The 16,195-nt window shown below is 37.4% G+C and overlaps 1 protein-coding gene across 1 annotated transcript in view; it reads right to left on the bottom strand.

Annotated features, from left to right (window-relative positions):
- Positions 1 to 16,195, bottom strand: part of spred1 (sprouty related EVH1 domain containing 1) — a 114,280-nt gene that overhangs the window by 66,396 nt on the left and 31,689 nt on the right. The window lies entirely within an intron of this gene.

Genomic DNA, 16,195 nt, shown 5'->3' with positions numbered 1-16,195 from the left:
CTCCCTGTTAAGATCAACATTAGCCAAGTTTTTGTTTGAGCTAATGTTTTTATTAATTCATTCGTAATTTTGTTTATTGGTATATTTAGCCATTTTTTGTTGGAATATGTGTTTGAACCATTTGTTAAGAGCACTGTCAGATTTTTATTTTATTTTTTTCGCATTTTATAGCATTTAAGCTAGCAGACTTTTGCTATGTAAGTTTAGCCAATTGCTGTTTTGTTGTACTTCAATCCTCGTTTTTTTTTATTTTTTTTATACCATTTGAGGCTCAGCTCAGGCATTTAAATTTTCGATATTGCTTTTTCGATTACTCGATTATTCGAACTAGTCCATGGATTAATCGACTACTATAATAATCGATAGCTGCAGACCTTAATTAGACAAAACAGGTTTTAAAATAGCATGTTGCCTACAGAATACAGTGGGGAGAACAAGCATTTGATACACATCCAATGGGTTTTCCCATTGGCAGTGTATCAAATACTTGTTCTCCCCACTGTATATGAATAGCAAAAAAAAACGACTCCAGATATCATGGTCATCATCAGCGGTGAAAAAGCATTTGATTCCATGGACAGCAATCCTGATTCTGCAGAAAGCAGTTTTTGATTGTACGGCTCAAAAGTTGTTTTAAATTTTTAATTAAAAAAAAAAAAAAATTAAATAAAAACAACAAAAAATCTAAAATGACCATTTTTAAAGCAAATCCAAGCACTGATGATGTAAATATGTAAATATTATGAAACTAATTGCAATACCAAAACACAGGGAAGTAGTATGGCTTTAAATTAATAAATATCAATTTTGTCTTTGTTACTCTAGGGCAGATTTACTTGCGCTGCTTATAAAGTACAAAACATTTAATCAAACAAAAGGTTACAGGCAGAAATTATATTGAAGGAAATATTTAAACAAGGTGGGAGCCATCTACTTGACTTATTATTGAAAACGTAGGTTTACAGCAGAAAATGACTTAAAGTGCACAATATTGTAACATTATCATACTGTACACTTATTCAGCATGTTGTTCTCTATTCAGCAGGAAATTAAATGCTGTTTCTTCTCTGTGTGGTCAAAGGTAGGTAGGTGCGATTCAACAGCAACAGTTGAAATGAAATAATATTCTGCACCTCGCCCTGTATTCCACAGACTGATTTCTGCAGAGGACATTGAAATATGCATTAAATACCGCAATCGCCGATTCCCGAGAGGACTACTATACAATAGTAAAATAACAATAACAGAGCACAACTAAAATCCACTATTCAAACAGATCTCAAATAATTTTTACTCAACCTACGTGGTAGAAATGCACAATGTAAAGAACCTAGAAGATGTAAGGCAAGGCAAGGCAAATTTATTTATATAGCACAAAAAAGAAGAAAAAAAAGCCACAAGTGCCATCTACCATGAATTGGACTACCATGAATAGAATCTTTTGGCAAAGAATTCTACATTTGATTGCCACAAAGTTAATGTTTAGACACTCAAGCAGGCTAAAAATAAAATATATAAAGGGACAAGGACAAAGATTCACTTCTGGATTAAAGCAGTAGTTATTTTTATGATCTGTGATACAGGGTCTAAAGCTACTATTCCTGATAAAGTGATGTACACTGCCTCACAAATTACATTTAGAGTACTGTAATTTTCTGACACCCCCACCCCCCTCAGTTTTCATCCTGAGGCTTATAGACCATTGTGGCTTATTTTTTAATATATTTGGGTTAACAAATAACACTATATTTGACAACGGCGTCATAAGGCTGTCATAAGACCGTCATAAACATGACATGACACTATCATGGGCACAACTGAATGCTTATGCTCATGACAGTGTCATGTCATAATTATGATTCTCTTATTGCTCCACTGTCAAAGTGTTACCAAATGCAATAATTAGCAATTAATGAACCAACTGGAACAGTAACTGAAGAAATAATTAGCAAAGAACATACATTTTGATTGTTATTTACATCTATAGCGCTGCAATGCATGCTAGGAGGCATGTTGGACGACAACAGGGTTGACAGCAGTAGGTTGACTGTCTCCCCCAAGGGAGCAGTGATGTCCAAATGAAACTTCTTAAAGCAATGAAGCCTTGCAGCCAATTGGTTCAAAGCCTCATGGTGGTTCATTTGGTCTTATGACAGTCTTATGATGCCGCTGTCAAATAAAGTGTTACCGGTTAATATCTTTTGGTGTAAATATCCTATAATACAATGAGGCTTATCTATGACCAAATGCCGATCTCGTGTCAAAATTAGTAGGTGGCGGCTTATAGCCAGGTGCGCCTTAGGCATCGTTTGAAATTGAACGATTCCGGTTCCAATTCCACGTTTCGATTCCAGTTCCGAATGATTCCCGATTCCGATTCTTTTAAGAGGCAAGGTCAAAATTAAAAAAGTGAAGGGTCCAAAAAATTGCATAGTTCATATTAAAGTCTTAACTTTTCGACGTTCTTTGAAATTAAATGAACTTCTCACAGGGCTAATTATAACTTGTATATAAATATCAGTCTTTAAACTAGAGCAATTTTTTTTCCACTCGGCAGTCAGGGCATCGAAACAAGGAATCGAAACTTAAAAATTCGAACGATTCCGGGAGCATCGGAGTGTTCGAACCGGTTCCCGTCGATGCCCAACCCTACTTATAGTCCTAAAATTACGGTATATATCCAACCCCCCGGAAAGTGAGTAAGGGGCCACTGTTAATTTCTAACTGGCTGGTTTCCGACCAAAAATAGGCAAGTCATTTCTTAGATTTCTAAAGTCTGGTTTATACATGACGCGTTGAAGGTTCTGTGCAGAAACGAGACATATGAGGTTCATCTGGCACATGTTTTTCAGAATGTATACTCGTACTGAAACCAATATTCTCTCAGACTACAGGGGGAAGCAAAAAGTGTCTACGACATACGAGCAACTTCACAATCGACAGCGACAGAGAGAGTGACAGAAGAGAATCCATTTCTCTGCAACGCCCTCCACCCCCTGCAACATGGAGAAGATCAAAGCTCTCATCAAGGAGGAGCAACTTCTTTGTTCTTTGATGCCATTCTCATCCCTTTGGTCTTTATTGGCCGAATCATACAAATGTTTTGTACTTGTGAATTTCTGCAATTAGTATTTTGTTCTCCAATCTTTCCACAGGAGCTGATGAGTACTCTCCACTCCTCAACTCGCTTCCGCCAACAGCAGCTCATTCAGCGTGCATCTCCATGCCGAAACGTGCAGGTGGTTTTAAAATTTCAGCAGGTACACTGTCATGGCTCCCACTACCACCACAATTTAGTGTTTCAAGTAGGGGTGTCAAAATTATCGCGTTAACGGGTGGTAATTAATTTTTCAAATTAATCACGTTAAAATATTTGACGCAATTTACGCACATGCCCCGCTCAGATTAAAACGACAGCAGTGTAATGTCCGCTTGTTACTTGTTACCTGTTTTTTGTTCTTTGGCGCCCTCTGCTGGCGCTTGGGTCCAAATGATTTTATGGGTTTGGGGAGTGAGCATGGTGTAATGACATCAATAATGGCGAGCTACTAGTTTATTTTTTGATTGAAAATTTTACAAATTGTAACAAAATGAAAACATTAAGAGGGGTTTTAATATAAAATTTCTATAACTTGTACTAACATTTATCTTTTAACTCAGACCTAAAATTTGATAGCCATCTAAAGTCTGTCACTAAATCCGCTTATTACCACCTAAAAAATATAACCAGAATTAAGGGGCTTCTGACTCAACAAGACATGGAAAAACTTACAACGGTATATTTACGGGTCTTGATAAAAAAATCAGTCAGGAAGCTGCAGCTAGTACAGAATGCTGCAGCTAGAGTCCTCACAAATACAAGGAAGCTGGACCACATTACACCGGTTTTGAAATCGCTACACTGGCTTCCAGTGAGTCAAAGGATAGACTATAAAATACTACTGCTCATCTACAAAACACTTAATGGCCTTGGACCAAAATACATGCTTGATTTGTTAGATTCCTATGAGACATCTAGACCCCTAAGGTCGCCTGGAACCGGTCTTCTGCATGTTCCAAGAACAAGAACCAAGCAGGGAGAGGCGGCATTTAGCTATTATGCTCCTCACCTATGGAACAAGTTACCTGAACGTCTGAAGTATGCTCAAACTGTTAGCTCCTTTAAATCAGGGCTAAAAACGCTTTTGTTTAGCACTGCATATCCATAACTGTCTATATATTTCAATCTACTTGCTTTCTATTCCTCTTGTGCTTATCTCCATTGCTGATTTCAATTATTATTAGTACTAGTAGTTTTTGTTTTATTTTTATTTATTTATTTTCATTCTATTTGTTATTAAATGTGATTTTTATGTATAATTTGATTTCCGATTTTGATTGTCTTGGTTTTTACGTTGTATTGATTTAAATGTGATTTTTATGATCTTCATGTGATGTAAAACACTTTGAATTGCCTTGTGTTGAATTGTGCTACATAAATAAATTTGCCTTGCCTTTTAAGAGCTACAAGTCTTTCTATCCATGGATCGCTTTAACAGAATGTTAATAATGTTAATGCCATCTTGTTGATTTATTGTTACAATAAACAAATACAGTACTTATGGACCATATGTTGAATGTATTTTTCCGTCTTGTGTCTTATTTTTCCATTCCAACAATAATTTACAGAAAAATATGGCATATTTTATAGATGGTTTGAATTGCGATTAATTACGATGAATTAATTATTAAGCTGTAATTAACTCGATTACAAATTTTAATCGTTCGACAGCCCTAGTTTCAAGATTTAGTTAATTATTTAAGTGATTTTTTTGAACATATATTTTCTAATGGGTGCACACTTTAGTTAATATTTGTCTGAATGCTTACTAGATTTAATTTGCCAATTTGAGGTAACGACCACAGCTGTGTAAGATCTGGCACCTACCATTTTGAAGGGGGGATATTTGAGTTGATTTAATTACGACTGTTTGGAGTAAAGTTTTCAATTTGTTTAAATGCACATTAGTTAATTATTGTTTGAATATATGTATATTTTCCATTTGTTGTCGTTTTATTACGTTGACAAAGTTTGGTTAATTTCTCATACCTCCTTCAGGTGGTCGTTAGTGGAGTCCACCCTGATTTAAACGGCCACAGAGATATGTCTGGAGGTCAGTTTGGTTAAAGCCTTTTGTTGTGTTGGCCTCTTTTATGTTGGGCCCAAGATATTTTGTGAAACTTTTTCTTTTGTGACTTTTATTAAATTGGATTTTCACTTAAGTTGAAACACCATTGTCCTCGTGTATGTCAGTCCACTACATACACGGTGTGTAAATTTTGACATGTTCATACGCCATGCAGAAAGGCATGGTCGCTGGACTGATGTCATTTTTCCGTGTGAAGCCGCATCAGGTATAAACCAGCCTTAAGACTGTACAGGTATTGGGATTTCAGTTGACATTAAACCTTAACCCTAACTCAATAAAAATAATTGTTTTCATTCCATTTTCTTCTGGCTCACTAGCTCTGTTGCCTCACTGCATCTTAACTTGCAGTCAGATGTTTAGCTGATTAGATAACAAAAACTGCATCAGGCCACCAGAAATGACAAAGGTCAGGGTGTGCTAAAGGGCAGGATTTTGCATGGACTCTTGGTAACATATTAAGTCAAAGACATGTCAAGAATGTGATTGCTGAATGTCTCTACTTGTGACACAATGCTAGTTTTCTGATGTCGTGAATGTTCTGTATCTGTGAAAAATGCTTCTGTGATAGATACCATGTGTGAAAAGTGTTGATTTGAGGCTAGAAAAAAAGTCACTGACAACAGATAATGCACCTTGGTGCACTCCCATTTTAACTCGCCCTCCACTAAACGTGGGCAACCTTTGTTCTCCAGCCTTCCACACCCTTGGCAAAGATCAGTGCTGGGACTATCAGCAATTGAACCATTGCATCAGAATGTTAAGTTCCGCAAATTAAAAATCAACTTGATAGACCGCGAGTGACAGCCAAATATAAATTGCAAAAGCCTCACTGTTAATAAAATGTACTTCAAGGGAATGTCGGACTTATAAAGACTTGTAGGCTCTAATAACCCTCAATCGTTTTCTTTTACTAAAATATGTTATTAAAAATCTATAATATTTACTACATGTTTTGACCTATGGATGGTGCCATGTTTACGCGCAATGGACGCGCGGGTTGATGACGTAGTTTGTCACTGTCACTAGACTAACACTAGCGGGTTACTCCAATTCCTTTTACACAGAGACGTCCAGCACATGCGCTCATCGGATAAAAGCTGCGAGTACTTACTATTTGTTTTTACTGAGTCTTTTATTACCTTTTCATTGCCTCAAAATACTTTTTGCATGTGTTACCCTCGCATACTTTTAAGCACAGTGTTTTCTTGTGGTATCTTTAAAGCTGATTCTTGATCTGTTGACCACATTAGTCACTAGTAAGGCTGGGTGATATGGCCTAAAGTACATATCACAGTAAATTGAGCAGAATTACCTCAATAACGATAAATTGGCCCAAACGGACTGTTACCGTATTTTTCGGACAATAAGTCGCACCTGAGTATAAGTCGCACCAGCCATAAAATGCCCAATGAAGAGGAAAAAAACATATGGCGGAAAACACAGGCAAGACTGAAAAAGCAGTTTCTGTTCTTGCACCCCTCTTTAAAATAAACTGCTGTATTTTAAGCCAAAATTACTTGTGTTTGATAGAACAATATGTCTATATGCTGCCGTAGCAGATTCATGGCGCATTAAGCCCCCGAACTATTTTTAATTTGTCCCTTTTACCCTGGAAACCCCCATTTACAGACGTCCGCAACCGCTTTTGTTTCAACCCAGCCATAAAACAAAGGTAATTCATTATATTTATTATTCAAAATGACTGTCATTTTTAGCTTAGAATCATTAATTGATGTCTAATATTTTGTTAAAAAAAAAAAAAAACGACTAAAAAAGTATTCACCTGCAAATTTTAAACTTTTAAACAAATGACGTCACAATGAAAAATTTGGCGTCTGTAAAAAAGTCACGGATATCTACCTCATAACTGTCACTTAATTGTATTTTTTGTTACTGTCGCATTTTCCCCGATATGTTAGATGATAAATAATTGATCCAAACAAAGTAAATTGAAAAATAACGTTTAAAAGGGTAAATATATGAAAAAGAACATCTCGACCACTCCTTGTTGTCTGCGATTTCTGCATCGTGACCCTTGTTGTATCACCATGTTTCACCCATAAAATCCCCCAAAAATCCAGCTGTGGCCATTCACAGCTGTGTCTTGACACTCAGTGATACATGATGCTACATGGAGTTTTTGGATCAAAACAAGGTAAGCACTCGGTAATATCTCGTTAAAGTCATGGCGTCTAATTCTGCTCTCGCGTGCTCTTGCCTCCAGATGGGGTTTTGCTTTTTAAAAAAACTTTTTTTTTTTTTTTTTTTTTTTAAATGCCCTCCTGTTCAAAATTTTTATTCCCTCAGAAAATTGAGATTTTAAGCTTTCCAATGATGTATCACACATGCATATTGGACAATTTTGAAAGTTGGCTAAATTGGGGGTCTCAGAGCAGAACTTCAAATCACCTGAGTGTTTTCCGCCATATATAAGTCGCACCGGAGTATAAGTCGCATTTTGGGGGGAAATTACTTGATAAAATCCAACACATGGAACAGATATGTCATCTTGAAAGGCAATTTAAAATAAAAATACAATAGAGAACAACATGCTGAATAAATGTACAGTATGATAATGTTACATGATGCATGAACAACAAAATGCTAACGTGGCCGGTATGTTAACGTAACATAGCTATTAAGAGTTATTCAGATAACTAGAGCATAAAGAACATGCTAACAAGTTTACCAAACGATTAGTGTCACTCCAAAACACCAAAATAACATGTGAAATGATATAATAATGTGTTAATAATTTCACACATAAGTCGCTCCAGAGTATAAGTCGCACCACCAGCCAAACGATGAAAAAAACTGACTTATCGTCCGAAAAATACGGTATATAATTTGAAAATGTGAATCAATGCATGAAATACAGATTAACCGTTTCTCGTTGATTTATTTACCAGTTTTCAATTTAACATATTTAAGAATTGTACATGCAGTCTAAACATTAAGTATATAAAAAATTATTGTAAACAATAAGAATTCAAGTATGAACATTTATTACAGCTTGTATGGCTTGAACAATGTACATGTCATTGTAACACAAATGACTTACAGCTTTAACAGTACACTTCAAACAGACAACTTATTGTTAATGGCTGCTGTGACATAATTACTCAACACAAGTGTTTACTTCAAAGTTTCAGGTTTTTTTTCCCAGTGCATTTTTAATACATGCACACACACATAAACCCCCACACAGACACACACACACATTAAAGCTATATTGATCTTCTGCCAATTTTAAGATTTTATGATGGCAGTAATGACACAGAATTAAGCAAGCAATTACAGAAAAATAGCTGTGGCCATTAAACGGTCATATAAATTTCACTGTTGGATTGTACTTTATGCTGAATGATTTACCATCACAAAAGCTATCAGAGAAATCAAACACAGACAGAGATGCAAAAATAACGTGACATACTAATTGCAAAATGAAGTCCGTGCCCAATCCACTCATTAAGTTCAGCCGTTTCGGTTAGAGCCGCTAACCGACTCCATCACGTTCATTTGTAGCGTTAGCCGCTAGCATTAACCGCTAGCGTTAGCCTGTGGCCTGGCTACCGGTAGAAAGCACTGAAAGCACCCTCTCCAGAAATCGTGAAAACCAGGGAGGACAGCGGGTGAAAGCCCGTCTGGATGCCGCCAAGAGTCTACTTAATGTCTGGTGAAAGTATGGCGAACCTCCCTTAAGCCGCGTTAGCCGCTACTGTGAGCCTATCGGGCTTCTGTTTGACTTCCTGATAACCACGTGACTCCATAAGTAAGCACATTGACTGCTTTCTTTAAGGGGAATGAACGTAGCCGAACGGCAGGGTCAACGCGGGATGAAAAAACTGTATTTTCTTGTTTTATTAAATTACCGAATTTACAGGTAAAAATTACGTCGGTCATCGCGAAGAGTTTCGGTAACGGTAAATTTTCGGTTTACCGCCCTGCTCTAGTCACTAGCATATTTAAACCACCCTTATTTGATATTACTACATTGAAGTATTTTCTTAAGGTTTAGTATGTTCTGTCTGTATGCATCTAAACAAAATATAATACAATATAATATAATATATACCGTATTGGCCCGAATATAAGACGGTGTTTTTTGCATTGAAATAAGACTGAAAAAGTTCGGGGTCGTCTTAAATTCGCGGTCTAGACGTGACACCCATTCATGACGCTAGATGGCGCCAGATATCATTGAAGCGATGTTCTGTCATGACAGATCTCAGCTACTCTCAAGTTTAAACAGTTTGCATTATTTTATTGCAATGTTTTTCCTTATTCAGATTTGTTTCAAGACTACAGTTACAGGTAGACTTTACTTTGATAGTTAATGCAGTTATTGCAATTTTGTTGTTTTTTCCTTATTCATATTTGTTTCAAGACTACAGTTACTGTTAGACTTCAATTTGACGGTTAATGCAGTTATTGCAATTTTGTTGTTTTATCACAATAGATTGGTTTATTTACATTTCAAAAACCACAAGCCATTCATTTACGAATGTGATTGCACTTTAGTTTACATATTTAAATGTTCAGATATTAAGATTTGAATGGGGCAAAATAACATGCTTTTTCTTTAAAATATATTGTTATTAGGGCTGCAGCTATCGATTATTTTAGTAGTCGATTAATCGATGAAGTAGTTCGAATAATCGAGTAATCGAATAAGGAACATGAAAAATTTAAATAGCTGAGCTGAGCCTCAATTGGTATGAAAAATTAATAAATGAGGATCTATGTACAACAAAAGAACAATTGGCTAACTTACATAGCAAAGGTCCGCTAGCTTAAACGCTATAAAATGCTAAAAAAAATTTTTTTTTTTTACAATGCTCTTAACAAATGGTTCAGACACATCCCCCCCAACAATGTCAAAATATACTTATGAACTAAATTACGAATGCATTAAAAAAAACATTAGCTCAAACAAAAACTTAGCTCATGTTTGTCTTAACAGGGAGCAGATGGATTCAGCCATGTGAAATGAGACAGACCAGAAGGCAGTGTAAGCTCATGTTTGTCTTAACAGGGAGCAAATGGATTCAGCCATGTGAAATGAGACAGACCAGAAGGCAGTGTATCCACCCAAATCAATAAAATGAATTGCAAACACTTTCAAAATAGATAATTACAACGCCACTTTAATTGAACGAATACTCGAAGCAGCAAAATTTAATTCGATTTTTTTTCTAATCGAATAGTCGAGTTAATCAATTAATCGTTGCAGCGCTAATTGTTATGATCGTTTGTTTCAGATGTACTGTAAATATTTTCTGTATAAAAATTAATTTGGTGTTCAAAAAGTCTTTCTTCAAACTTGAGTCTTGAAAAAGAGGGGGTCGTCTTATAATCAGGGCCGTCTTATATTTGGGCCAATACGGTAATTCAATATAACATCGCAAACTCCCCAAAAAGATAGGTTTTCCAAAATCGTTCGGGCCTATTCACTCCTCAATGCCGTCCCAAACTTGGAGAGGAACTGGCCTGTGGCAGGGATAGGACAGGAGAACAACAACTTCCCTTGTAATTTCCTTGGACTACCCTTTCTGGCCACACCTTTTTTACGACGCCAGAAAGGCCATGTTCCGCTTTACAATATGACCCCTGGCCTCATGACAATAAAAATGCATTTTGGACCAATTTACAAGCAGGATGAGATGGAAATATAGCGGCTGTTAAAGTCCCCCCACTTCAATAAAGGATGTGGGGGGTGATGGGTGCAGGAGGGGCTGTCAGTCAGGCAAGGGTCCCTGGGGTGAACAGAAGGCAGGCGGCGGTGTCGTTCAGCCATGACCAGGGCACAATGACCAGGACCTGACCCTTCAAAAGCACCATCTCACACATGCCAGCACAGTCACAGGGAGGGGGGGATAAAGGGTCTAGACCCCCAAAATAGGAAGTTAGGGCACTTTCACATTAGACCAAGAGGATCAGGGTCCGGTTGGAAAGCTACCTCGTAACAACACTTGCAAATGGCTTGTTCAAAAGGTTTCATATTCACACTGCGCCAACCGAACTTTCCGAGTAGCATCACGTGGACAAAAGCGCGCTCATTGATTGGACAAATTTAGAAGCGGAAATACATCTCTCGGACCGGAGGGAGCGTGGTGTGACGCTGTAGCAAAGCACACACTGATCCGCTTGCGTTCACAAGTGAAACAGGGTGCTTAAAGCGGACCGAGACCCAAGATTTTTGAGCGGACAAGAGTTTCTTTGTTTGGTCCGAACTAGAGTTCGGATGCACGTTCACATTTAAAAAACTAAGTGGATTATCTGAGAAAAACAACTCTCATCCGTTTAAAGCGGACCAATGCTGCAACGATTAATCGATTAACTCGAGTATTCGATTAGAAAAAAAGATTCGAATTAAATTTTGCTGCTTCGAGTATTCGTTTAATTAAAGTGGCGTTGTAATGGTTTATTTTAAAAGTGTATGCATTGAGTTTTATTGATTTAGGTGGATGCACTGCCCTCTAGTCTGCTTCATTTCACATGGCTGAATCCAGCTGCTCCATGTTAGGACCAACATAAGCCAAGTTTTTGTTTGAGCTCATGTTTTTTTAATGCAGTCGTAGTTTAGTTTAGAGGTATATTTAGCTGTTTTTTGTTGGAAAGTGTGTCCGAACCATTTGTTGAGAGCATTGTAAAAAAAAAAAACACACACAAAAAACAATATCGTCTTACGGCATTTCAGCTAGCGGTCTTTTGCTACATAAATTAGCCAATTGGTCTTTTGTTGTACAGAGATCCTTATTTATTTTTTATACTGTTTGAGGTTCAGCTCAGGTATTTTAATTTTTCATGTTCCTTGTCCCATTACTTGATAATTCGAACTAACTAGTTCATCGATTCATCGACTACTAAAATAATCTATAGCTGCAGCCTTAGCTACATCCATTCTAGGACAAGGTCCATAAGAGGAAGAAAGTTAAAACAGGGTAAAACAAGGGTCTACATGGTCAATTCTATTCTTTTGAGTTCTTCCCCCACGTGTGATTCACAAGGCAACACACAGGGAAAGTTAGACCAGGATGGTACAAACAAAGGCTGTCCTGAACACCCCTCACTGGGAGCACACAGTCCACTGCACTGGACACACAATTGAGAGCGGAAGCACATCAGCTGGCTTGGGCCTGTGAGTGCACTGAATGGGGGAAGGGGTTGATGGGGGGAGAAAAGCCCCCCCCCCCCCCCCCCCCCCCCCATGTTCCAAATTATTCCAAGTTATTCTGCTGGATGACTGACTTCATTTCCGACCAAAAGCAGTAGAGAAAAACAGAGGGACGGAGGGGAGGGAGGGTGAGAATGTAATGGAGGACTGTGGGGGAGGACGTGGCAGCGGATGGGAACAGGGTGGAGACCAAGGTGACAGTCAACAGCTCCCAACTACACGTGAATAGAGCCTTTTCTATGCACAAAAAGGATGTGCGCAGGCTTTCACGGACACTCTGAAATGGGGCGTTTGCATTAAGGGAATTTGAGCTATTTGACTACTGTATTTCTGCTAATAGATGCCGTGCCCCAATTAGTCATCGGGTGCGTCACCCACTTTATAAACGCTTCCCCTCAAATAGACACCTCCCTTTTCCCTTAAAAGGAAAAATCAGGTAGTAGGGCGATTGTCATGAAGCTAACCTAAACTATGTCTTTGAAGATTTCAGGGAATTAGTCACGAAAACAAGAAATCGTTCATTTTTAGTTGAAATATGGTTATGTCTAGGATGTGGCCCGGTCCACGATTTGTTACCAAAATGGTATTTTGTATGTTCAACTGATTTTGGAGTCGTAAATTCCTGTAATGTGTCCATGAAAAGCATGTTTTCAGCTCAATACAGCATCATAAATATTCAATTTCATATAAAAATCATATATAAATGTTTAAAACTATATGATATAGATTAGAATAAGCTATTATAGTTTCTTTCTTTGTATAAAACAATAAGAAAACGCTAGTGTCCAAGCATGCTTTCATTAGTGTTGAACAATGTTCATGCTCCCGACATTATTAAAAAAGAAAAAAAAAAAAATCTAAAGTTATTCTGACCGAGAATGCACCACAAGTAAGGCAAGACAAAAGATGGTTACAAGGTAAGACTGTCTGGCCTTTGATATTTTTATTTGTTAGATTTATGTTTTAATTTGGGCTGTCAAAATTATCGCGCTAACGGGCAGTAATTAATTTTTTAAATTAATCACGTTAAAATATTTGACGCATCTAACGCACATGCCCCGCTCAAACAGATTAAAACGACAGCACAGTGTCATGTCCACTTGTTACTTGGGTTTTTTGGTGCTTTGCCGCTCTCTGCTGGCGCTTGGGTGTGACTGATTGTATGGGTTACAGCACCATGAGCATTGTGTAATTATTGACATCAACAATGGCGAGCTACTAGTTTATTTTTTGATTGAAAATTTTACAAATTTTATTAAAACGAAAACATTAAGAGGGGTTTTACTATAAAATTTCTATAACTTGGACTAAAATTTATCTCTTAAGAATGACAAGTCTTTCTATCCATGGATCGCTTTAACAGAATGTTAATAATGTTAATGCCATCTTGTCGATTTATTCTTATAATAAACAAATACAATACTTATTAGAGCTGGGAATCTTTGGGCACCTAACGATTCGATTACGATTCAGAGGCTCCGATTCGATTATAAAACGATTATTGATTCACCCCCCTCCTTTTTTTTTTTTTTTAATATAAAATAAAGTTTTGTACATTAGTTCCAAAATTGTTCAAAAATACTCTCAGGCTAAACCAAACTACTATTTCAGTATCAAGTTAACATATAGCAGTAAACAAATATACAAAAATAACATTAAATAAAAAAACTCCAGTCCCCATTCTGTATCAGCAGCTTTAAACTACATTCAATTAATTTAATGTTGTGAATCAACCGTTAAAGTTGTTAAAATTGCTCCCGTTATTCCATAATTTCCCTTTTGTCTACTTTTGACATGTGAAAGTTTTAAAACTATTTTAAAGATAGATTCAAGTCAATATTTTACCGATTTAGGAGTATTTTAGATAAAAAGTTAATTATGTTTGCTTGGAAGGTTCGCTACAACGGCATTGCAGGGAAGTTTACTGCTTTAAGATGGCGGCCGTTTACTAACGCCCGCATCTAGCTTTTTGCAGATGTGCTGCTACCGCTACCGAGTCTATAATCCATCTAGTCCTATATAAATTATATCTACCGTAACATTATGTAGCTTAGCTGTACTTGTAGCAGCTTTTCGGCAGCAGTCAGGTATGTTGTTGTGTTTTTTTATCTCGTGGCATGAGTTGAGCTAGAGCCGTGAGTTGAGCGTTGGCAACGGGTTAGGGCCCGAGGGGCCGGTTAATGAGAAGCATAATGTTGAGCTACTCCCGCTCCGTTCCGTCCCGAAGTCCGCGCGGCGCGCTGAGTGTGTTGTACTTCCGCTTTACTTGGCATATTTCAATAATCAGAATTTGGATGTTTGTGAATCGTTCTCGAATCTTCCACGGCCGAATCGCGAAAAATCTAAGAATCGGAAATTTTGCACACCTCTAGTACTTATGTACAATATGTTGAATGTATATATCCGTCTTGTGTCTTATCTTTCCAATCCAACAATAATTTACTGAAAAATGTGGCATATTTTATAGATGGTTTGAATTGCGATTAATTCTGATTAATTTTTAAGCTGTGATTAAATCGATTAAAAATTTTAATCGTTTGACAGCCCTAGCTTTAATATTTGCCAACTTACCCACAAAAGGTGATCATTACCATCATATGTAATGTTACATATTTTTAAACATCAATTACATACCGTGGTACCTCGACATATGATCGCTTCGACACTCGATCTTTTCGACTTCTTGCCATTTGTTTCTACTAAGCGTCATCATAGCATTCTTCTATTTAAGATGGCTTTGGTAAATGTCCTTATTTACCGTAATCGCCCAGTAACTGCAGCTTAGTTCAGATACACTTTTGTTGACACATCTAATAACTGAGCCCAATTACTAACCAAAACAGCAGGACTTTTCATATACCATAATTTTCGCACTATAAGACGCACCTGACTATAAGCCGCCACCCACCAAATTTTCATAGACATGTTTATAGATAAGTCGTACTGGACTACAAGCCGCAGCTGTCCTCACTGTATTATGGGATATTTACACCAAAAGCTATTAACCGGTAACACTTTACTTGACGGCAGTATCATAAGACTGTCATAAGACCAAATGAACCAGCATGACCATTCATTGCTTCAAGAAGCTTCATTTGGCCTTCTCTGCTCCCTTGGAGGACAGTCAACCTCTGCTGCCACCTGCTGTCAACACCGTTGTCGTCCAACATGCCTCCTAGCATGCATTGCAGCGCTACAAATGTAAATAACAATCGAAATTCATGTTCTGTGCCAATTACTTCTTCAGTTACTGTTGCAGTTGTTTCATTCATGAATGCTTGTAACAGATGTCATTTACTGTTATCCGGCAAATTATCTCACTTTTGAATGGATGTAAAAGATCCAAACTGGACTTGAATGGAGTTAGTAACATAATTTGCCAGATTAAACTTAATGACATCTGTCATAAGCATTCAGTAATGCCCATGATAGTGTCATGTCTTTTAGGTTTTGAGTTGGTTACCTCCTAGTGTGTCCCTGTGATTGCCCATTGATTTCACCTGTTGTGCCTGCTCCTAGTGTATCCTCCAATCTGCATTCTCCTGTGCCACCTGCCTGTTCCTCGTTGTCTCGTTACCCCTTGTCTGTGTGTGTGTATATAAGCTCCCAGTTTCTTTTCACTCCTTGTCGTGACATTTTCAATGAGCATGTTCACTTCAACCTCAATTCTTGCCCGTTCCTATGTCACAGCCCTCGTGTTCCTCAGCCTAAGTAAGTTTTTGATACTTGTCTTTTGTTCGTACCCAGACTTTTGTTTGACTTAAGTTGTTGAATTCCCCAGTCGTTTTGTTTGTACTTTGTTTTTTGTTGGCTTTAATTCAATACTTAT

The sequence above is a fragment of the Corythoichthys intestinalis genome, chromosome 15 (genome assembly GCF_030265065.1).
Source record: "Corythoichthys intestinalis isolate RoL2023-P3 chromosome 15, ASM3026506v1, whole genome shotgun sequence".
NCBI classification, from domain to species: Eukaryota; Metazoa; Chordata; class Actinopteri; order Syngnathiformes; family Syngnathidae; genus Corythoichthys; species Corythoichthys intestinalis.
Note: the sequence above shows the minus strand (reverse complement) of the source record. Positions and strands in the feature narration are given on the sequence as shown.